This window comes from Callithrix jacchus, chromosome 7 (genome assembly GCF_049354715.1).
Source record: "Callithrix jacchus isolate 240 chromosome 7, calJac240_pri, whole genome shotgun sequence".
Taxonomy (NCBI): domain Eukaryota; kingdom Metazoa; phylum Chordata; class Mammalia; order Primates; family Cebidae; genus Callithrix; species Callithrix jacchus.
This window is the reverse complement of record NC_133508.1, coordinates 79517757-79538947: the sequence shown is the minus strand read 5'-3', so window position 1 is coordinate 79538947 and position 21191 is coordinate 79517757. Positions and strand designations below refer to the sequence as shown.

Here is a 21191-nt window from a genome sequence, read left to right as displayed (position 1 = left end):
TCAAATTAAGCTAATCAATTGGATCCTTCAATATGCCACATTATATTAAAATTACACTGTAAGTATCATACCCCGCCCCCACACACATGAACTTATTAAACACAAAATTAACATAATGGGTTTGACTTATTTAGCATCTCTGTTTTTAATTCTAAGCCCTTTCAGGTTTGAAAAGCCACTCACTCACTGAGTTCTAGCATCTCTAGGGAGTTCGGATTACTAGGTCAAGAATTTACAACCATGACAGAGTTACCATTGCAGGGGGCCAAGATGAGGTAACTGACTCAACAGCTCTCAGCTGTGAGATAGTTACCTTGTCAGGAAGGCAGAGGTTGACATCTTAAACAAGTTGAAGCTATAGAGTTGACCATTTATTAACACAATACGGTCATCATCAGTCAGGGATTTGACACTGGGGAGCAGGATCTGAGCTTTGCAGACTTCCAGAATGATTCTACCTGAGCTACATGTGGATACACTGAGTCTTTTTGTAGTCACCATGACGAGAGGAGACTTCTAGTCCATATCCTTCTTCTGGGTCCAAGTTACACCCTTCTGTAATTCATCTGGTCAAAGTTTGCAACCTCACTCAGGTTGCAAGAATAGAAACTTCTACCACAGTTTGAGTAAATACCAGAGCCTCTTAAGATTTTTTTTTGAGATGAAGTATCACTCTGTCACCCACGCTGGGATGCTCTTGGCTCAGGGCAACCTCCACCTCCTGGGTTCAAGTGATTCTCCTGCCTCAGCCCCTCGAGTAGCTGGGATTGCAGGTGCATGCCACCACACCCAGTTAATTTTTGTAGTTTTAGTAGAGACTGGGTTTCACCATGTTGGCCAGGCTGGTCTCCATCTCCTGACCTCAGGTGATCCACCCGCTATGGTCTCCCAAAGTGCTGGGATTACAGGCGTGAGCCACCGCACCCAGCCATCTTAAGATATTTTAATGTAGTTGTTTTTAACAACTATGTGGGTGGCCTCCCAAAATTCTGCTGTAATTGGCCTGGATACAGTCTAGGAATCAGGATTTTTCAGATCTCCTCTGGTGGTTCTAATATACAGCCAAGGTTGAGAATCACTCATATGCCTTCACCTTCGGCTCTAAAGACATGTTAATTTTATTCCATCAGAGCTTGAATACCTTTCATACCTTGTTTTGTCTGCCACGAAACTGTGTCAATGACAGTAAGTTATAATATAGGCTAGTGGTTGAAATTTCAGGCCCCAGAAACAAACTGTTTAGGTTTGATCTTGAGTGAATTTCTTACCTTCTCTGTGCCTTAGCATCACTAACTGTAAAATAGGAATAATAATTGTCACTATCATAAACAGTAATAGCGGAGGCTGCCGCTCCCAAACAACAGCCACATCAGGAGCAGGAGCAGCAGCGAAGGCATTGGCAGAGGCTGGACTAAACAGGCCACCTGTGGGTATTGTATCCATGGGGTTTAAGGAAGGAGATAACTGTCGCTACTTGCATGACCTCTCAGAGTCTGTATGGTGTAGTGTGCAAGTATTTTCAGCGAGGGTACTGTATTTATAGAGACCGCTGCAGATATGAACATAGCAAGCCATTGAAATAGGAAGAAGCAACTGCTACAGAGCTAACTACAAAGTCATCCCTTGCTGCTTCCTCAAGTCTCTCATTGATAGTTGGATCACTTGTTGAAATGAATACAGGAAAGCTGAGTCAAGAAATTCAAACTTTGCAACTGTAGGAGCAGGTTCAGAGGACTGGGTGAATGCTATTGAGTTTGTTCTTGGGCAACCCTATTGTGGCTGTACTGGGCCTTCCTGCACTGAAGCACGTCTGCAGGGCTCAGTGACCAAGGAAGAATCAGAAGGAAAAAACCGCCACGGAAACAAAGAAGCAGCTGTGCCCCTATGCTGCAATGGGAGAGTGCCTATATTAGGAGAACTGTGTGCTATCTCCATGGAGATTCATGTGACATGTGTGGGCTGCAGGTCCTGCATCCGATGGATGCTACCCAGAGATCACAGCATGTAAAATTGTGCATTGAGAAGGACATGGCACTCTCATTTGCTCTGCAGCGCAGCAAGGACATGGTGTGTAGGATCTGCATGGAGGTAGGTGGTCTCCCAGGAAAGCCAACCCCAGCGAGCACTGCTTCAGGATCCTCTCCAACTACAGTCACCTACTGTCTCAAGTGCATTGTCAAGTGGAGGAGTGCTAAGCAATTTGAGAGCAAAATCATAAAGCCCTGCCCAGAATGCCATATCACATATAACTTTGTCATTCCAAGTGAGTGATGGGTGGAGGAGAAAGAAGAGAAGCAGAAACTCTTTCAGAAATACAAGGAGGCAATGAGGAATAAGGCATGAAGGTATTTTGAAGAAGCACATGGTAGCCGCCCATTTGGAGGGAACTGTTTTTACAGGAATGTGTACCCTGATGGCCATAGAGAGGAGCACAGAGACAGAAAGTGGGAACATCAAGCAGATACCGGGCCCAATGAACGAACCACTTCTGGAAACTCATTGAGGAAAGGGGTATGGGTGTATGATAAGCTTCTCAAGGCTGCATAGATGTAGTATTCTTAGCCTTAGTGGAAAAACTTGGTTTTGTGGTTTAAGCCTTGTGTGGCAGATAGATCTTAAAGGACAAAGCAGTATATGGGTAGTAGTCAATATAGCAGTTCTAGCTCTGTTTATATAAACAGAGAAACGAGGTTAGCCATAGAGGTTAAAACTACCTGTTATCCCATATGTTAACACAAACTGAGTCTTGGATGCACAGTTGTATTTAATGTTTTACGATCTAGCCTTTCCAGTACAGGCACTTTCTGAGAATTCTTTGTCCTCATTTGGGGCATTTTGTTGTTGGGTTTCTGTGTTTGTTTTTGCAGGTATTTGTGTCATTCCACCCCTGATCTTTCACATAGACAGATATGATTCAAAACTCGGTTCTAAGGTGATTATTGTAGTGGAGTAATGGATTTCCAGTAATAAGTCACACTTTTGGGAATCCTTAAGATTAGCTAAAGTTAAGTTGTTTGAAGAATTCCTTGATTGGAAATTTTACCTTTGTGTTTTCTCGCTCTGTTTCCTGAAAATAACTCGGGGCTGCTCCTGGTTTGTCCACCTACTGCTTGGATTCCTTGGATCCCACCCATTCTTTCACTTTGTGAAAATACAAATAATTGTTTCAGAGCTCTCTATATTTTGCAGCTGCCCTTTTGTAAGAAGCACTTTTCCCAAATAAAGCAATTCAAATAATAATAATAATTGTCACTATCTGTAAGATGTGAGCAATAATTGCTCCTATCCTCTAGATTTTTTTTGAAGTAGGACTAAATGGCGTTATTTAATTATACATTAAAGGCATTATACATGTAATGCTTACTGCACAGAATTTGCATATATTAGGTGCTCAATAAATTTTAGTTATTCTTGGCTGGGTGTGAGTGGCTCAGGCTTGTAGTCTCAGCACTTCGAGAGGCCAAGGCTGGTGGATTGCCTGAGTCTGGGAGTTCCAGACCAACCTAAGCAACATGGCAAAACTCCGTCTCTATAAAAAATAAAAAACAGGCTGGGCACAGTGGCTCACACTTGTAGTTCTAGCACTTTGGGAGGCTGAGGCAGGTGAATCACGAGGTCAGGAGTTCAAGGCCAGCCTGGCCAAGGTGGTGAAACCCCAACTCTATTTAAAATACAAAAATTAGCTGGGCGTGGTGGCACTTGCCTGTAGTCCCAGCTACTCAGGAGGCTGAGTCAGGGGAATCGCTTGAACCCAGGAGGCAGGAGGCGGAGGTTGCAGTGAGCCGAGATCATGCCACTGCACTCCAACCTGGGCAACAGAGCGAGACTCCATTTAAAAAAAATAAATAAATAAAAAATTAGCTGGGGGTGGTGGCACATGCCTGTGATCCCAGCTACTCGGGAAGGTGAGGTGGGAGGATTGCTTGAGGCTGTGGGAGGGCAGGGGCAGAGGTTGCTGTGAGCTGAGATTGTGCCACTGCACCCCAGCCTGGGCAACACAGCAAGATCCTATCTCAAAAAAAATTAGCTATTCTTATCATTATTTTCTATGTGAATTATCATGAATAAATCTGCGAATAAATCTCTTCCTCTCCAATCTTTATACTCCTTCTTTCTTTTTCTGGTTTTATTGTATTGATCAACACCTGTAATATCATGGTGAGCATTGACAGTGACAGAAGTACCTCCATTTTATTGGCCTATTTAGTTACCAGTGTTAAAAAAAAAAAAGCTTCCAACGTTTAGAAGAATTTCTCATATGTTAAACCATGAGGTTTGACAGAGGTTTTATTATAGGTACCCTCTTTCATATTAAGGAGGTTCTCTTCTTATTTCTAAAGGGGAAGTGAATTTTTTTACTTGATTTTCTAGCATTAAGAGAGATTATACAATGTTCCTCCTTTGATTTATTTTTTAATTTTTAAATTTTTATTATATTTTATTGCACTTTAGGTTCTGGGTTACATGTGAAGAACATGCAGGATTGTTGCATAGGTACATACATGGCAATGTGGTTTGCTGCCTCCATCCCCATCACCTATATCTGGCATTTCTCCCGTTATCCCTCCCCAACTCCCCACCCCCTGCGGTCCCTACCTGTTTCCCCCACAATAGACCTCAGTGTGTGATGCTCCCATTCCTGTGTCCATGTGTTCTCATTGTTTAACACCCGCGTATGAGTGAGAACATGCAGTGTTTGATTTTCTGTTCTGTGTCAGTTTGCTGAGAATGATGGTTTCTAGGTTCATCTATGTCCCTACAAAGGACACAAACTGATCATTTTTTATGACTGCATAGTATTTCATGGTGTATATGTGCCACATTTTCCCTGTTCAGTCTATCATTGATGGGCATTTGGGTTGGTTCCAGGTCTTTGCTATTGTAAATGGTGCCTCAATGAACATATGTGTGCGTGTGTCTTTATAATAGAATAATTTATAATCCTTTGGATATATATCCAGTAATGGGATTCCTGGGTCAAATGGAATTTCTATTTCTAGGTCCTTGAGGAATCGCCACACTGTCTTCCACAATGGTTGAACTAATTTACACTCCCACCAACAGTATAAAAGTGTTCCTATTTCTCCACATCCTCTCCAGCATCTGTTGTCTCCAGATTTTTTAATGATCGCCATTCTAACTGACATGAGATGGTATCTCAATGTGGTTTTGATTTGCATTTCTCTAAAGACCAGTGATGATAAGCATTTTTTCATATGTTTGTTGGCCTCATATATGTCTTCTTTTGAAAAGTGTCTGTTCATATCCTTTGCCCACTTTTGAATGGGTTTGTTTGTTTGTTTCTTGTACATCTGTTTTAGTTCTTTATAAATTCTGGATATCAGCCCTTTGTCAGATGGGTAGATTGCAAACATTTTTTCCCATTCTGTTGGTTGCCAGTTCACTCTAATGATTGTTTCTTTTGCTGTGCAGAAGCTCTGGAGTTTAATTAGATCCAATTTGTCTATTTTGGCTTTTGTTGCCATTGCTTTTGGTGTTTTAGTCATGAACTCCTTGCCTATGCCTATGTCCTGAATGGATTTGCCTATGTTTTTTTCTGGAGTTTTTATGGTACTAGGTTTTATGTTTAAGTCTTTAATCCATCTGGAGTTAATTTTAGTGTAAGGTGTCAGGAAGGGATCCAGTTTCTGCTTTCTGCACATGACTAGCCAGTTTTCCCAACACTGTATATTAAACAGAGAATCCTTTCCCCATTGCTTTTTTTGTCAGGTTTGTCAAAGATCAGATGGTTGCAGATGTGCGGCATTGCCTCTGAGGCTTCTGTTCTGTTCCATTGGTCTGTATCTCTGTTTTGGTACCAGTACCATGCTGTTTTGATTACTGTAGCCTTGTACTATAGTTTGAAGTCAGGTAGTGTGATGCCTCCAGGTTTGTTCTTTTTGTTTAGAATTGACTTGGCTATTTGGGCTCTCTTTTGGTTCCATATGAAGTTTAAGGTGGTTTTTTTCAGTTCTGTGAAGAGGGTCATAGGTAGTTTGATGGGAATAGCATTGAATCTATAAATTACTTTGGGCGGTATGGCCATTTTCACAATATTGATTCTTCCTAACCATGAGCATGGAATGTTTTCCCATCTGTTTGTGTCCTCTCTTATTTCCTTGAGCAGTGGTTTGTAGTTCTCAGTGAAGAGGTCCTTTACATCCTTTGTTAGTTGTATTCCTAGGTATTTTATTCTATTTGTAGCAATTGTGAATGGCAGCTTGTTCTTGATTTGGCTCCCTTTAAGTCTGTTATTGGTGTATAGGAATGCTTGTGATTTCTACACATTGATTTTGTATCCTAAGACTTTGCTGAAGTTGCTTATCAGGTTAAGGAGATTTTGGGCTGAAACGATGGGATCTTCTAGATATACCATCATGTCATCTGCAAATAGAGACAGTTTGACTTCCTCCTTTCCTATTTGAATACCCTTTATTTCTTTTTCTTCCCTGATTGCTCTGGCTAGAACTTCCAATACCATATTGAATAGGAGTGGTGAGAGAGGACATCCTGGTCTAGTGCCAGATTTCAAAGGGAATGCTTCCTCCATTCAGTATGATATTGGCTGTGGGTTTGTCGTAAATTATTTTGAAATATGTTCCATTGATACATAGTTTACTGAGAATTTTTAGCACAAAGGGCTTTTGAATTTTTTTGAAGGCCTTCTCTGCAACTATTGAGATAATCACATGGTTTTTGTCTTTGGTTCTGTTTATGTGGTGAATTACGTTTATAGACTTGCAGATGTTGAACCAGCCTTGCATCCCCGGGATGAAGCCTACTTGATCGTGATGGATGTGCTGTTGCAATCGGTTTGCCAGTATTTTATTGAAGAGTTTTGAATCTATGTTGATCATGGATATTGGCCTGAAGTTTTCTTTTCTCTGCTGGGTTTTGGTATCAGGATGATGTTGGTCTCATAAAATGATTTGGAAAGGATTCCCTCCCTCCTTTGATTTACTAATGTGAATTCCACTTGTTGAAAAGACATTGGCCAGGTGTGGTGGCTCCTGTTTGTAATTCTAGCACTTTGGGAGGCAGAGGCGGGTGGATCACGAGGTGAAGAGATCGAGATTATCCTGGCCAATATGGGAAACCTCATCTCTACTAAAAATATAAAAATTAGCTGGGCGTGGCGGCACATGCCTGTAGTCCCAGCCACTCAGGAGGCTGAGGCAGGAGAATGGCTTGAACCCTTGGAGGCAGAGGTTGCAGTGAGCCAATATCGTGCCCCTGTACTCCAGCCTGGAAACAGAGTAAGACTCTGTCAAAAAAAAAAAAGAAAGAAAGAAAAGAAAAGACATTATTCCCTTCTCCCTGGCTCCTCCCAGTCAGGAGCTCAGCCTCTAAGATAAGAGGATGAGCCTGACAAGCAAGACTCCTTCCACCAGCTCATCCAAGAGCAGAACTGCTGGGAGGCCCAGGAGGGGCTGGAGCTGCAGCAGAGGGAGCGGGGGACCACAGCAAGTGGCCAGCAGACACTCTTGGGGCCCGAGGGCACCCGCAGTACGGCCACACTCTGTATCCTGGCCAGCACGCCCAACTGCACCATTGCTGGCCCTGCTGGGGGACTTGGTGTGCTCCACCTGGCCCAGCCTCCACCTGTACAACCTGGAGCTGGACTCCACAGCCGGGGAGGAGAGGGAGGAGTGGAGCCTCCTGGTGAAGGAGCTCTACGGCCTGGCGGTGGCGCAGTGGGATCACGTACTTTGAGGGATGCCCTTAAGCATGGCCGAGAAACGTGGCCTGCAAGAGAAGAGCCGGAACAGGAGGGGGAAGTGGAGGGGCCAGCGGGGCCATGGCGAGATCTGCTCCTGCTGCAGCTGGCTCAGATATGGCTTGCACAGCCTGGCGCTGGCGCTGCTCTCGGGCCTTCAGGCCCTGACGCCGTGGTGCTACGTCCTGAAACATATCAGGGGCCAGTTAGGCTCCAGCGTGATCTCCTGCTGCCTCTTTCTCAAAACCCTGCTGGCCTTCAATGCCCTCCTGCTGCTGCCGCTGGTGGCCTTCATCGTGGGCCTGCAGGCTGCCTTCCGCCTGGGCCCTGCCGCCATCAGCACATGCCTGGAGCTCCTCCTCACAGGCATAAGCTGCTTCACCCACACCGTCATGTATAACGGCCACTACAGTAATGCCATATTGGACCAGCCCCCTGGGTGGCGGCCGGCACACACCCAGGGCAGGTAGCCTGCCCTGCAACATGCCCCTGGCCTACCTCTTCATTGTGGGTGTAGGCTTCTTCATCTCCTGCATCACCCTGGTGTACAGCATGGCTCACTCTTTTGGGGAGAGCTACCGGGTGGGCAGCACCTCTGGCATCCATGTGATTGCCATCTTCTGCTACTGGGACTACAGGGTGATGCAGAAGCGGGCCTTCCGTCTCCGGCAAGACAACAGACAACATTTGCACCTGGAGAAGGAGCTGCCGGCGGAGTGGCCGCTGTGGCAGAAACCCAGGAGAGTCTGCGGGAGGCTGCGGCAGGCACCGTGCTGGGACTCGTGTGTCTGCTGTACCTGAGGACTGCGCTGGGCTGTGCTGTGGCCATCCACACCTTCTCGGAGTTCATGATGCAGAATCCGGAGGCTGCCGGGTCAGGAGGCCGCACTGCTGGTCCTGCCCCTGGTGGTGGGCCCCCTCAACCTGGGGCCCCCTACCTGTGCCGTGGCCTGGCCAACCTGGAGCTGCATGACTCCCCGGTGCTGGAGTTGTACGCGGCCATCTGCAGGAACCTCATCCTCAGGCTGGCCATCCTGGGGACACTATGCTGGCCCTGGTTGGGCCGCAGGGTGGGCAGGGAAGGCCAGTGCTGGGAGCACTTCAAGGGCCAGGAGCAGTACCGGTTCCTGGTGATGAACTTTGTCCTCACGCGCTGCTGGACACGCTTTTTGGGGAATCGATGAGGAGGATGATCTCCGAGAAGAAGCTGAAGAGGAGGCGGAAGCCTGAGTATGACATTGCCTGGAACGTTCTGGAGCTGATTTAGGGGCAGACTCTGACCTGGCTGGGGATGCTCTTCTCTTCCCTCCTCCTGGCCGTGCAGATCATTAAGCTGCTACTCGTCTTCTACTCAAGGGGACCAGCCTTCTGGCCAACTGCCAGGCGCCGCTCTGGCCCTGGCCAGCCTTGCACGTGAGCACCGCCTTCCTCACGCTGCCCTGCTTCCTCGCAGTCCTGGGCGCCGCCGTCTTCCTCTGCTATGTGGGCCGGCCGGCAGGTGAAGCCCTCAAGTATCCGCAGCCCCTTCTGGACCCTGGACAGCGTGTCCGAGGCACGCAGGTGTGGGTGCACCGTCTGGAGGCGGCGGGCCCAGGGTCTCCTGGAGACCCTGGGTGCACCAATACCTGGTGGAAGATACCTTCTTCGTCTTCCTGGTGTTGGCCCTGCTGCTGGCCCTGCTGCTGGCCGTGATCTACCTCATCACCCAGGTGGTACGGGGCCAGCGGAAGGTCTTCCGCCTGCTCAAGGAGCAGATCAGCAACGAGGGGGAGGACAAAATCTTCTTAATCAACAAGCTTCACTCCGTCTACCAGAGGAAGGACAGGGAGGAGAGAAGCAGGGTTGGGACAACCGAGGAGGCTGCGGCACCCCCTTCCCTGCTCACAGAGGAACGGGATGCCTAGGGGGCCAGCGATGGGCCTCGCAGGACCACACTAGTCCCTCCCAGTGACCCCGCTGGGAAACCAGCACCAGGAAGAGACTGCTGCTTCTCTCGAAAGCTGTAGCCCCGCTTAGGCTGGAGCCGAAAGGATGGGTGAATCCGGCTTGGGCACCCCCAGTGAACTCTGCCTTGCCTGGGACTCTATTCTGCGGGGGGGCATGGCGGGGGAGAAAGAAAATACATCATTAAGAAGATGAATTTATCATATAAGAAGAGGGAAAGTTATCAAGATTAGCTAAAAGAAATAAAATTACTAAAGTCAGCAAATTCAGGAGAAACTATACAGATCAGCTAGATTTCAGGAAGAGAGAAACAAGGAAAAGTTATGGAATGTTTCCATTCTTGTGACCATCACTGTGAGTGTTTCAAGAACACAGTGGGTGGTTAACCAAGTAAGATTAACATCTCTGAAATGGCTGCACTGCATATATTCTTTCTACCTTTTACTGCTCTTGCCTCTTTCCAATTACAATAAGATTCCTATTTTATTTTGTTAATTTTTTTCAAATGAATGATGTCAGAAAAGGGGTGCATGTTTTTCTGTTTTCAGTTTTGTTTTTTCCAAATTTTTATTTTGAAAAATAATCTCAGCCAGGCATAGTGGCTACACCTGTAATCCTAGCAGTCTCTATTGAAAATACAAAAAATTGCCAGGCACAGTGGCTCATATCTGTAATCCTAGCACTTTGGGAAGCCGAGGCGGGTGGATCACCTGAGGTTAGGAAGTCAAGACTAGCCTGGCCAACATTGCAAAACCCTGTCTCCATTAAATATACAAAGATTAGCCGACATGATGGCAGGCGTCTATAATCCCAGCTACTCAGGAGGCTGAGGCAGGAGAATTGCTTGAAACCCCGAGGGAGCAGGTGGAGGTTGCAGTGAGCCAAGATTGCACCACTTCACTCCAGCCTGGGAGAAAGAGTGAAACTCTGTCTCAAAAAAAAAAAAAAAAAAAAACAAACAAAATTAGCCAGGCATAGTGGCTCGTGCCTGTAATCCAAAACTAGGGAGGCTGAGGCAGGGGAATTGCTTGAACCTGGGAGGTAGAGGTTGCAGTGAGCTGAAATTGAGCCATTGCACTCCAGCCTGGGTGACAGAGCAAGACTCTGTCTCAAAATAAAATAAAATAAAATAAAATCTCCACAAAAGGTGAAATTATAGTATAGTGAATTAATAGTTTCTCCACCACCTAAATTCACTGATTGTTAACATTTTGCCACATTTTATTTATCTATCTATATAATTTTTTCTTTTTTGTTGAACCATTTGAAAGTTGCAGACATCATGGCATTTTAAACCGAATCACTTCAGCATGCCTCTCTTTAAGAACAAAAACTTTCTCCTACATATCCACGATACCATTCTCACATCCAAAAAATTTAACATTAATATAATTGTATCTAAATATAATACACATTAAAATTTCATCAATTCTCCCCATAATTTCCTTTCTAACTTTTTTCTTATTTAACCTAGGATCTAATTAGGGATGCCACATTGCATATGGTTATCAGGCCTTTTTAGTACCCTTTAATTTTTTTTTTTTTTTACATATTTGAAAAATAAAGACAAGTTTTCACTATGTTGCCCAGGCTGGTCAAGAACTCCTGAGCTCCAGTAGTCCTCCTGCCTTGGCCTTCCAAAGTACTGGGATTATAGGCATGAACCACCATGCCTCACCCTCGAATCTTAATCTTTAATCTGGAATAGCATACACACACAAACGCATGTATGCATATAACACACACACACACACACACACACACACAGTTTGTCATAACACTAATATTTTTTAAGAGTCCAAAGAAGTTGGCATGTTGAATGTTCTACAATGTGGATTTATCTCACTCTTCTCCCACAATTAGATTCAGGTTTATCATTTTGGCAAAAATACTACATACATGATGCTGCATACTTCCAATTACTTCACATCAAGAGACACCTAATGTCAGTTTATCTCATTATGACACTGATGATAAGTTTAGCCACTTGGTTAAGGTAGTGTCCACCAGATCTCCGTTACAAACATATGTTTTCCTGTTTGTAATTAATCACATAACCTATAAGGTATACTTTGAAACTGTGTGAACATCATCTTTTGCAACAATCTTTCACCCAATGATTTTAGCATCCATTGATGATTCTTGCTTGAATCTGTTTATTACACTCATAATCAAAATAGTGATTTTCTAAGGCAATAACACCACAAGCAAATGTTATTAGAGAAGTTAGCTTACCTTAGGAGAAGGACTGGGGAGGCATTTACAGGAGATTCAAGCAGAAGACAAAGAGATAATGTCATAAAAGAAAAGATTATCTTGAGTTTCTACAGTCAAGAAAGTTTCTAGGTTTTAGACCCATAATTGTTTCTTCCGTCAATTTTAGCCAAGTCAGTTTAGGTTAATAAATCATACAGTTGGGCTGGGCATGGCGGCTCACACCTGTAATCCCAGCACTTTGGGAGGCTGAGGCAGGTGGATCACCTGAGGTCAGGAGTTCAAGACCAGCCTGGCCAACATGGCGAAGCCCCATCTCTACTAAAAATGCAAAGCCATTAGCCAGGCATGGTGGTGTGTGTCGGTAATCCTAGCTACTCAGGAGGCTGTGGCAGGAGAATTGCTTGAACCTGGGAGGCAGAGGTTGCAGTAAGCTGAGATCACGCCACTGCATTTCAGCCTGGGTGACAGAGTGGGACCTGTCTCAAAAATAAATAAATAAATAAAATTGTGCAGTTACACATCTATTTTATCTCTGTGTTGAAATCACTAGCCTTGTTGTCTGGAATGAACCCAAATATTCATTCCCCTAGTCTGTATAATTTGGCCTGGATCAGAGTAATTGTAGTGGCTGATTGCTTACATTGTTCTTGTTGCCTTTGCTATTGCCTCAGATGAAGTAGTGAGACTATGTTGGGAAGCCAAAAACACTGGTGGAGTTTCTAATTTTGAAAAATTCTTACATTCCTGGAATAAGCTATACTTTGATTGTGAATGCATTATTTTTAAATTTAATACTAGACTTAAAAATTAATATTTTACTTAGATTTTTTGCATCCATGTTCATGAATAAGACTGCCCATTCTATTGGCCTTAAATGTTTTTTGTTATCAACATAATACAACTGCAAGTGTTAACAGCAAAATTGACCAAGCAGAGGAAAGAATCTCAGAGCTTAAGAACTGGTTCTCTGAATTAACTCAGGCAACAACAGAAAAAAGAATAAAACAGAATAAATAAAACTTCTCAGAAATATAGAATTATGTAGAGAGACCAAATTTATGACTCTTTGGTATCCCTGAAAGAGAGGGAGAAAAAGTAGAGAACTTGGAAGACACATTTGATGATATTGTCCATGGAAATTTCTCCAACCTCACAAAAGAGGCCAACATTCAAATTCAGAAAATGCATAGAACCTGAGCAAGACACTATACAAGACGACCATCCTCAATACACATAGTCATCAGATTCTCCAAGGTCAGTATGAGAGAAAAAATATTAAAGGCAGCTAAAGAGAGGGGGTAGGTCACTTATAAAGGGAACCCGATCAAACAGTGGACCATTCAGCAGAAACTCTATAAACCAAAATAGATTGGGGGCCTACACTCAGCATTCTTAAAAAAAAGAAACTCCATCCAAGAATTTCATATCCAGCTAAACTAAGCTTCATAAGTGAAGGAGAAATAAGATACTTTTTAGGCAAGTAAATGCTGAGTGAGTTCATTACCACCAGACCTGCTTTATAAGAGGTCTTTAAGAGAGTGTTAAATATGGAAAGAAAAAACCATTACCAGCCACCACAAAAAAAACACAGACTATTGACACTATAATTACACAATCAAGTCTTCATAATGACCAGCTAAAAGCATGATGACAGAAAAAAAAAAGTATGATGACAAGATCAAATCCACACAAATCAAATATGAACCTTGAATGTAAATGGGCTAAATGCCCCCATTAAATGGCACAGAGTGGTTATTTGGATAAAGAAGCAACACCTAATTCTATGTTGTCTTCAAGAGTTCTATTTCACATGCAGTAATACCCGTGGGCTCAAAGTAAAGGGATAGAGAAACATGAAGCAAATGTGGGAGGAGAAAAACACTGGTTGCTATTCTAATTTCAGACAAAACAGACTTTAAACTAACAATGATCAAAAAAGACAAGAGCATTACATATTGGTAAAGGGTTCAATTCAACAAGGTATATTTAACTATGCTAAATAACTATGCATCCATTACAGGAGCACCCAGATTCATAAAACAAGTTCTTAGAGACCTACAGAGAGACTTAGGTAACCACACAATAAGAGTGAGAGACTTCAACATCCCATTAACAGTATCAGACAGTTCATTGAGGCAGAAAACTAACAAAGATATTCAGGACCTGAACTTGACACTTGACCAAATGGACCTAACAGACATCTACAGAACTCTCTACCCCAAACAGCAGAATGTACATTTTTCTCATCTGCACATGTCATATGGCCTAAAATTGACCACAAAATTTTAAACAACCTGTTCCTGAATGACTTCTGCATAAACAATGAAATAAAGGCAGAAATCAAGAAATTATTTGAAACTAATGCCAACAAAGATATAAAATACCAGAATTTCTAGGACACAGCTAAATCAGTGTTAAGAGGGAAGCTTATAGCATTAAGTGTCCACATCGAAAAGTTAGAAAGACATCAAGTTAACAACCTAACACTATACCTAGAGGAACTAAAAAAATAAGAGCAAACCAACTCCAAATCTAACAGAAGATAAGAAATAGCCAAAATTAGAGCTGAACAAAACGAAATACACACACACACACACACACACACACACACACACACACGATCAAAAAACCAGAAGTTGGTTCTTTGAAAGAATAAATAAGATTGATAGACTGCTAGATAGACAAATAAAGAAAAAGAGAGAGGATCCACATAAACACAATCAGAAGTGACAAAGGGGACATTAACAGTAACACCAGATAATTACAAAAGACCCTCAGAGACCATTACAAACACCTTTGCGCACACAAACTAGAAAGCCTACAAGAAAGGGATAAATTCCTGGAAACATATAACCTTCCAAGATTGAAACAAGAGGAAATTGAAACCCTGAAAAGACCAATAATGAATTAAAAAATTAAGTAAGTAATAAAAAGCCTACTAACCAGAAAAAGCCCAGGACCAGACGGATTCACAGCCAAGTTCTACCAGACATATAAAGAAGAGCTAGTACCATTACTACTAAACCTATTTCAAAAATTGAAGAAGAGGGACTCCTTTCTAACTCAGCCTATGAGGCCAGCATCATTCTGATACCAAAACCTGGCAGAGAAACAACAAAAAAAGACACCTTCAGGCTATATTTTTGATGAACATTGATGCAAAAATCCTCAGTAAAATAGTAGCAAAGTACAGAAATACCTCTTTCCTACATTTCGTAAAATGCCTTTAAATTTCTTCCATGTGTTTTTATGGCTTGAAAGTTCATTTTTCAGCACTAAATAATATTCCATTGTGTAGATGTGCCACAATTTATTTAGCCATTCACCCACTAAAGGACATCTTGGTTGCTCCAAATTTGGGCAATTAAGAATAAATCTGCAGCCAGGCATTGTGGTCCATGCCTATAATTCCAGCACTTCAGGAGGCTGAGGCAAAAGGATCACTTGAGCCCAGGAGTTCAAGACCAGCCTGGGAAACATAATAAAGCCCCATCTCTTTTCATTTAAAAAAATCATAAATTTAAAGAATATCAGTGTACAGATTTATGTATGGTCACAAGTCTTCAACTCCTTTGAGTAAATACCAAGGAATGCAATTGCTAAGTTGTATAATGACAGTATGTTTAGTGTTTTAAGAAATTAACAAACTGTTTTCCAAAGTGGCTGTACCATATTGCAAGGAGATGAGAGTTCCTTTTGCTCCACATCCTTGCCAATATTTGGTGTCATCAGTGTTCTAAACTTTATTAAGCATCTTTTTTTTTTTTGAGACGGAGTCTTGCTCTGTCACCCAGGGCGGAGTCAATGGCATGATCTTGGTTCACTACAACCTCTGCCTCCCAGGTTCAAGCAATTCTCTTGCCTCAGTGTTCTGAGTAGCTGGGATTACAGGCACACACCACCATGTCTGGCCAATTTTTGTATTTTTAGTGGAGACAGTATTTCACCATATTGGCCAGGCTGGTCTCGAACTCCTGACCTCAAGTGATCCACCTGTCTTGGCCTCCCAAAGTGCTGGGATTACAGGCATGAGCCACCATGCCCAGCCAACTTTAAGCATCTTAATAGGTGTGTAGTAGTATTGCACTGTCATTTTAATTTGCAATTCCCTAATGACATATGAGGTGGAAGATTTTTTCAGGTGCTTACCTGTCATCTGTATATCTTTGGTGAGGTGTCTGTTCAGGTAATTTTGCCTGTTTTTTAATCAGGTTGCTCATTTTCTTCTTTTTGAGTCTTTTTGCAAAGATGTTATTTTTGGATTTGGGATAAAGTCCCTTATCGGATGTATCTTTTAAAAATAGTTTCTCCCAGTCTGTGGGTGGTCTTCTGATTCCCTTGGCTTTGTTTTTTTGCAGAGCACAAGTTTTTAATGTTAAAGAAGTCCAGATTTTCAATAATTTCTTTTATGAATTGTGCTTTCAGTATTGTATCTAAAATGTCATCATCATTCCAAAGATCAACTAAATTTATTTCTATATTATCTTCTAGAAATTTTATAGTTTTGCATTTTACCTTTAGGTCTATGATTGATCTTACGTTAATTTTTGTGACGAGCTTAATGTCTATATATATATGTATATCTATATACATGTCCAGCTGTTTCAGCACCATTTGTTGAAAAGATTATCTTTGCTTCATTGTCTTGTCTTTCTTCTTTTGACAAAGATCAGTTGACTATATTTATGTGGGTGCATTTTGGGGCTCTCTATTCTGTTTCTTTCAACTATTTGTCTATTCTTTTACCAAATACACTGCCTTGATTATGTAGCTTTACAGTAAGTCTCAAATTTGGGTAGTGTCAGTTCTCTAACCTTATTCTTCTCCATCAATATTATGATGACTATATTGAGTCCTTAACCTCCTCAAATAAAATTTAGAATCAATTTGTCAATATCTACAAAATAACTTGCTGGGATTTGGATTGGGATTTCATTCAACCTATAGATCAAGTTGGGAAGCAGAACTGGCCTCTTGACAATATTGAGTTTTCCTATCCGTTAGCATGGAATATCCCTCTCTTTGTTTAATTCTTCTTTAATTTATTTCAACAGAGCTTTGTAGCTTTCCTCATATAGATCTTATACATACTTTGTTAGACATATGCCTAAGTGTTTTAATATAGGGGAATGTTAAGGCAAATTGTATTGTATTTTAAATTTCAAATTCCACTCATTCATTGCTAGTATATAGAAGAGTGATTAACTTTTGTATATTAACTTTGTATTATGCAATCTTTTTACAATTGTTTATTAGTTGTAGAAGTTTTTTTCCAATTCTTTTAGACTTTCTCTATAGAAAGTCATGTTATCTGCAAACAAAGACAGTTTAATTTATTCCTTCCCAATCAGCATAGCTTTTCATTTTCTTATCTTGTTGCATTAGTTAGGACTGCCAGTATGATTCTGAAGTGTTGTGAGAGGGGGAAATCCTTGCATAGATGCTGATCTCAGTAGGAAAGGTTCTAGTTTCTCACCATTAAGTCTTGAGTGGCTGGAGTTAGGTATTTCTCTTTTTTCATGTGGAAGACTAGAGCTGACTGGAGTTGGATATTTCCCTTCCTTCATATTAGTTAAACTCTGATAAAATGGCATAGTTTCAGCTCTGCTTATCTGGTTTATCCTGAGAACAGACTTTGTTAGGAAGAAGAGTTAGGAACACATTGTGAGGACAGGAAAGAAAGAAAGAAAGAAAGAAAGAAAGAGAGAGAGAGAGAGAGAGAGAGAGAGAAAGAAAGAGAAGGAAGGAAGGAAGGAAGGAAGGAAGGAAGGAAGGAAGGAAAGAAAGAAAGAAAGAAAGAAAGAAAGAAAGAAAGAAAGAAAGAAAGAAAGAAAGAGAGAGTAGGAGAACAGAGTGCTCTGGTGTATTTTTAAATTGTTCCTTTCCCCTCTGCCCCTACTGAAGGCACAAGATTTTTTCCCAATATTTAATGTAAAAACCTGTCACCTCCTGTAAGTTAAACTCACAAATGTATCCCCCTATACAACCAGGTCCCGTTGGAGTTTTTTTTCCTTTTATTTTTAGCTGGTACATAATAATTGTACATATTCGTAGGATAAAAAGTGATATTTTGATACATGTATACAATGTGTAATGATCAGGTCAAGGTAATTAGCATCTTCATCACCTCAAACATTTATCATCTTTTTTGTTGTAAACATTCAAAATCCCTTCTTCTAGCTTTTTGAAAATATACAATAAATAACTGGTAACTATATTTAACCTACAGTACTATAGAACACTAGAACTTATTCCTTTTATCTAGCTATAATTTTGTATCTGTTAACCAGCTGCTCCCTATCCTCCCTTCCTTCCTACACTTCCCACCCTCTAATAACCAGAACTCTACTTTCTACTTTAATTAGCTTATTTTTTTTTTAGCTGCTACATATGAGTGAGAACACATGATATTTATCTTTCTATGCCTGACTTAATTCACTTAACCTAATGTCCTTCAGGCTGATTCATGTTGCTACAAATGACAGAATTTCCTTCTTTTTTATGGCCAAATACTATTCCATATACATTTTCTTTACCCATTTTCTTCTGTTGATGGATATTTAGCTTGATTCTATATTTCAGCTATTGTGAATTATGCCACAATAAACAGGGGGTGCAGGCATCTCTTTAATATACTTATTTCCTTTCCTTTGGATAAATACCCAGTAGCAAGATAGCTGGATCATATGGCAGTGTTTCTCATTGATGGGATGGTGTTTTTTGCTTTTTGTTAGAGATGGGGGTCTCCCTATGTTGCCCAGGCTGCTCTCAAACGTCTAGGCTCAAGTGACCCTCCCAAAGTGCTGGGATTACAGGCATGAGCTACTGCACTCAGCCTGGTAGTTCTATTATTAGTTTTTTGAGACTCTTACATACCATTTTTCAAAATGGCTATATTAATTTACATTCCCACCAATATTGTATGACGTCCCTTTTCTTTACAAACTCACCAGCATTTGTCTTTTTTTTTTTTTTTTTTTTATAATGACCATTCTAACTGGGGTGAGATGATATCTCTTTTTAATTTTGATTTGCATCCCCCAGATGTTAGTGATGTTGAACATTTTTTTCATATCTGTTGGCCATTTTTATGTCTTCTTTTGGGAAATGTCTATTCAGATCCTTCGCCTGTTTTTAATTGGATTATTTGCTGTTGTTTTGTTGTTGAGTTGTTTGAGTTCCTTACATATTTTAGACATTAGTTCCTTGTCAGATGAAGTTTACAAATATTTTCTCCCATTCTACAGGTTATCTGCCTCTTCACTCTGTTGATTATTTCCTTTGCTGTACAGAAGCTTTTTAGTTTGATGTAGTCCCATTTGTCTATTTTTGGTTTTGTTGTTTTTGTTTTTGAAGTTTTAGTCATAAAATCTTTGCCTGAACTAATGTCCTGAAGCATTTTCCCTGTTTTTCTTCTAGTAATATTGTAATTTGGGGCCTTATGTTTACATCTTCAATCCATTCGGAGTTTATTTTTTACTCCTGGTGAGTGATAGGGGTCTAGTTTCATTCTTCTGCATATAGATATACAGGTTTCCTGGCACCGTTTACTGAACAGATGCTGGCACCATGCTTGGGCAGTCTGCAGAACCATGATCCAATTAAATCTCATGCCTTTACAAATTCTGCAGTCTCAGCTCCTCCTTTATAGCAACACAAGAACATCCTAACACACTACCCAAAGCAATTTACATATTCAATTCAATCCCTATCAAAATGCCAATGACCTTCTGGGGAGGCCTCAGGAAGCTTTTACTCATGGCAGAAAGTGAAATGTGAGCAGGCACGTCACATGCCAGAGCAGAAGTAAGAGAAAGGAGAAGCCAGATCTCATGAGAACTCACTACTCTGAGGACGCACCAAGAGGATGGTGCTAAACCATTCATGAGAAACCTGCCCCCATGATTCAATCACCTCCCACAAGGCCCCTCCTCCAACACAGGATTTTATTTCAATATAGGATTTAGGGGAACAAATATCCAAACTATCTCAGGTAGTATGGTCTTTTTTTCTTTTCTCTCCTTTTTTTTGAGACAGTCTCTGTCACTGGCACAATCTCAGCTCACTACAACCTCTGCCTCCCAGGTTGAAGCGAATCTTGTGCCTCAGCCACCTGAGTGGCTGGGATTACAGACATGCACGCACATGCACCAACACACTTGGCTAATTTTTTTTTTTTTTTTTTTTTTAGTAGAGACAGGGTTTCACTATGCTGACAGGCTGGTCTCAAACTCCTGACCTTGTGATCCACCCACCTCCGCCTCCCAAAGTGCTGAAATTACAGGCAGAGCCACCACGACCAGTCTAATATGGTCACTTAAACAATATTAATTCTTCCAATCCATGAGTGTGGAATGTCTTTTCTTTTCTTTTTTTTTCTAAATGGTCTCTTTAATTTCATCAACATTTTGTAGTTTTCATTGCAGTGTTCTTTCATCTTCTTGGTTAAATTAATTTATTCCTAGGTTTGTTTTGTTTTGCTGCTGTCATTGTTGTTGTTTGAGACGGAGCCTCCCTCTGTTGGCCAGGCTGGAGTGTAGTGGCATGATCTTGGCTCACTACAACCTCCGCCTCCTGGGTTCAAGCTATTTTCCTGCCTCAGCATCCTGAGTAGCTGGGACTACAGGTGTGCACCACCACGCCCAACTAATTATTGTATTTTTAGTAGAGACGGGGTTTCACCATATTGGCCAGGCCGGTCTCAAACTCCTGACCTTGTGATCCACCCACCTCAGCCTCCCAAAGTGGGATTACAGGCATGAGCCACCATGCCTGGCCTATTTCTAGGTATTTTTTTGTATCTACTGTAAGTGGGGTTGCTATATTTTTTAGCGAGTTCATTACTAGCATAAAAAACATTATTGATGTATTTTTGTATGTTATTTTGTATCCTTCAACTTTACTGAATTTGTTTATCAGTTCTAAGGGTTTTTAGTGGAGTGTTTAGATTTTTTTCTAAATAAAAAGGTCATGTAATCTGCAAACAGAGATCATTTGACTTTCCCTTTTCCAATCTGTATGCCCTTTATTTATTCACTTGCCCAATTGCTCTGGCTAGGGTTTCCAGTACTATGTTGAATAAGAGTGGTGGAAGTGGGCATCCTTGTCTCATTCCAGATCTTAGAGAAAAGGCTTTCAGCTTTCTCCCATTCAGTATGATGTTAGCTGTGGGTTTGCCATATATAGCCTTTATTGTGTTGAGATATGTTTTTTTTTATGCTTAATTTGTTGAGAGTTTTTATCCTGAAGGAATGTTGAATTTTATGAAATACTCTTTGTGCATTGAGATGGTCATATGTTTTTTTGTCCTTCA

General features: G+C 41.5%; 2 pseudogenes; both read left to right on the top strand.

Moving 5' to 3' along the window:
- Positions 1–1327: 1327 nt before the first annotated feature.
- Positions 1328–2378, top strand: LOC100384991 (E3 ubiquitin-protein ligase makorin-1 pseudogene; annotated as a pseudogene).
- Positions 2379–2413: 35 nt separating this feature from the next.
- Positions 2414–9621, top strand: LOC103794385 (transmembrane channel-like protein 6 pseudogene; annotated as a pseudogene).
- Positions 9622–21191: the final 11570 nt, after the last annotated feature.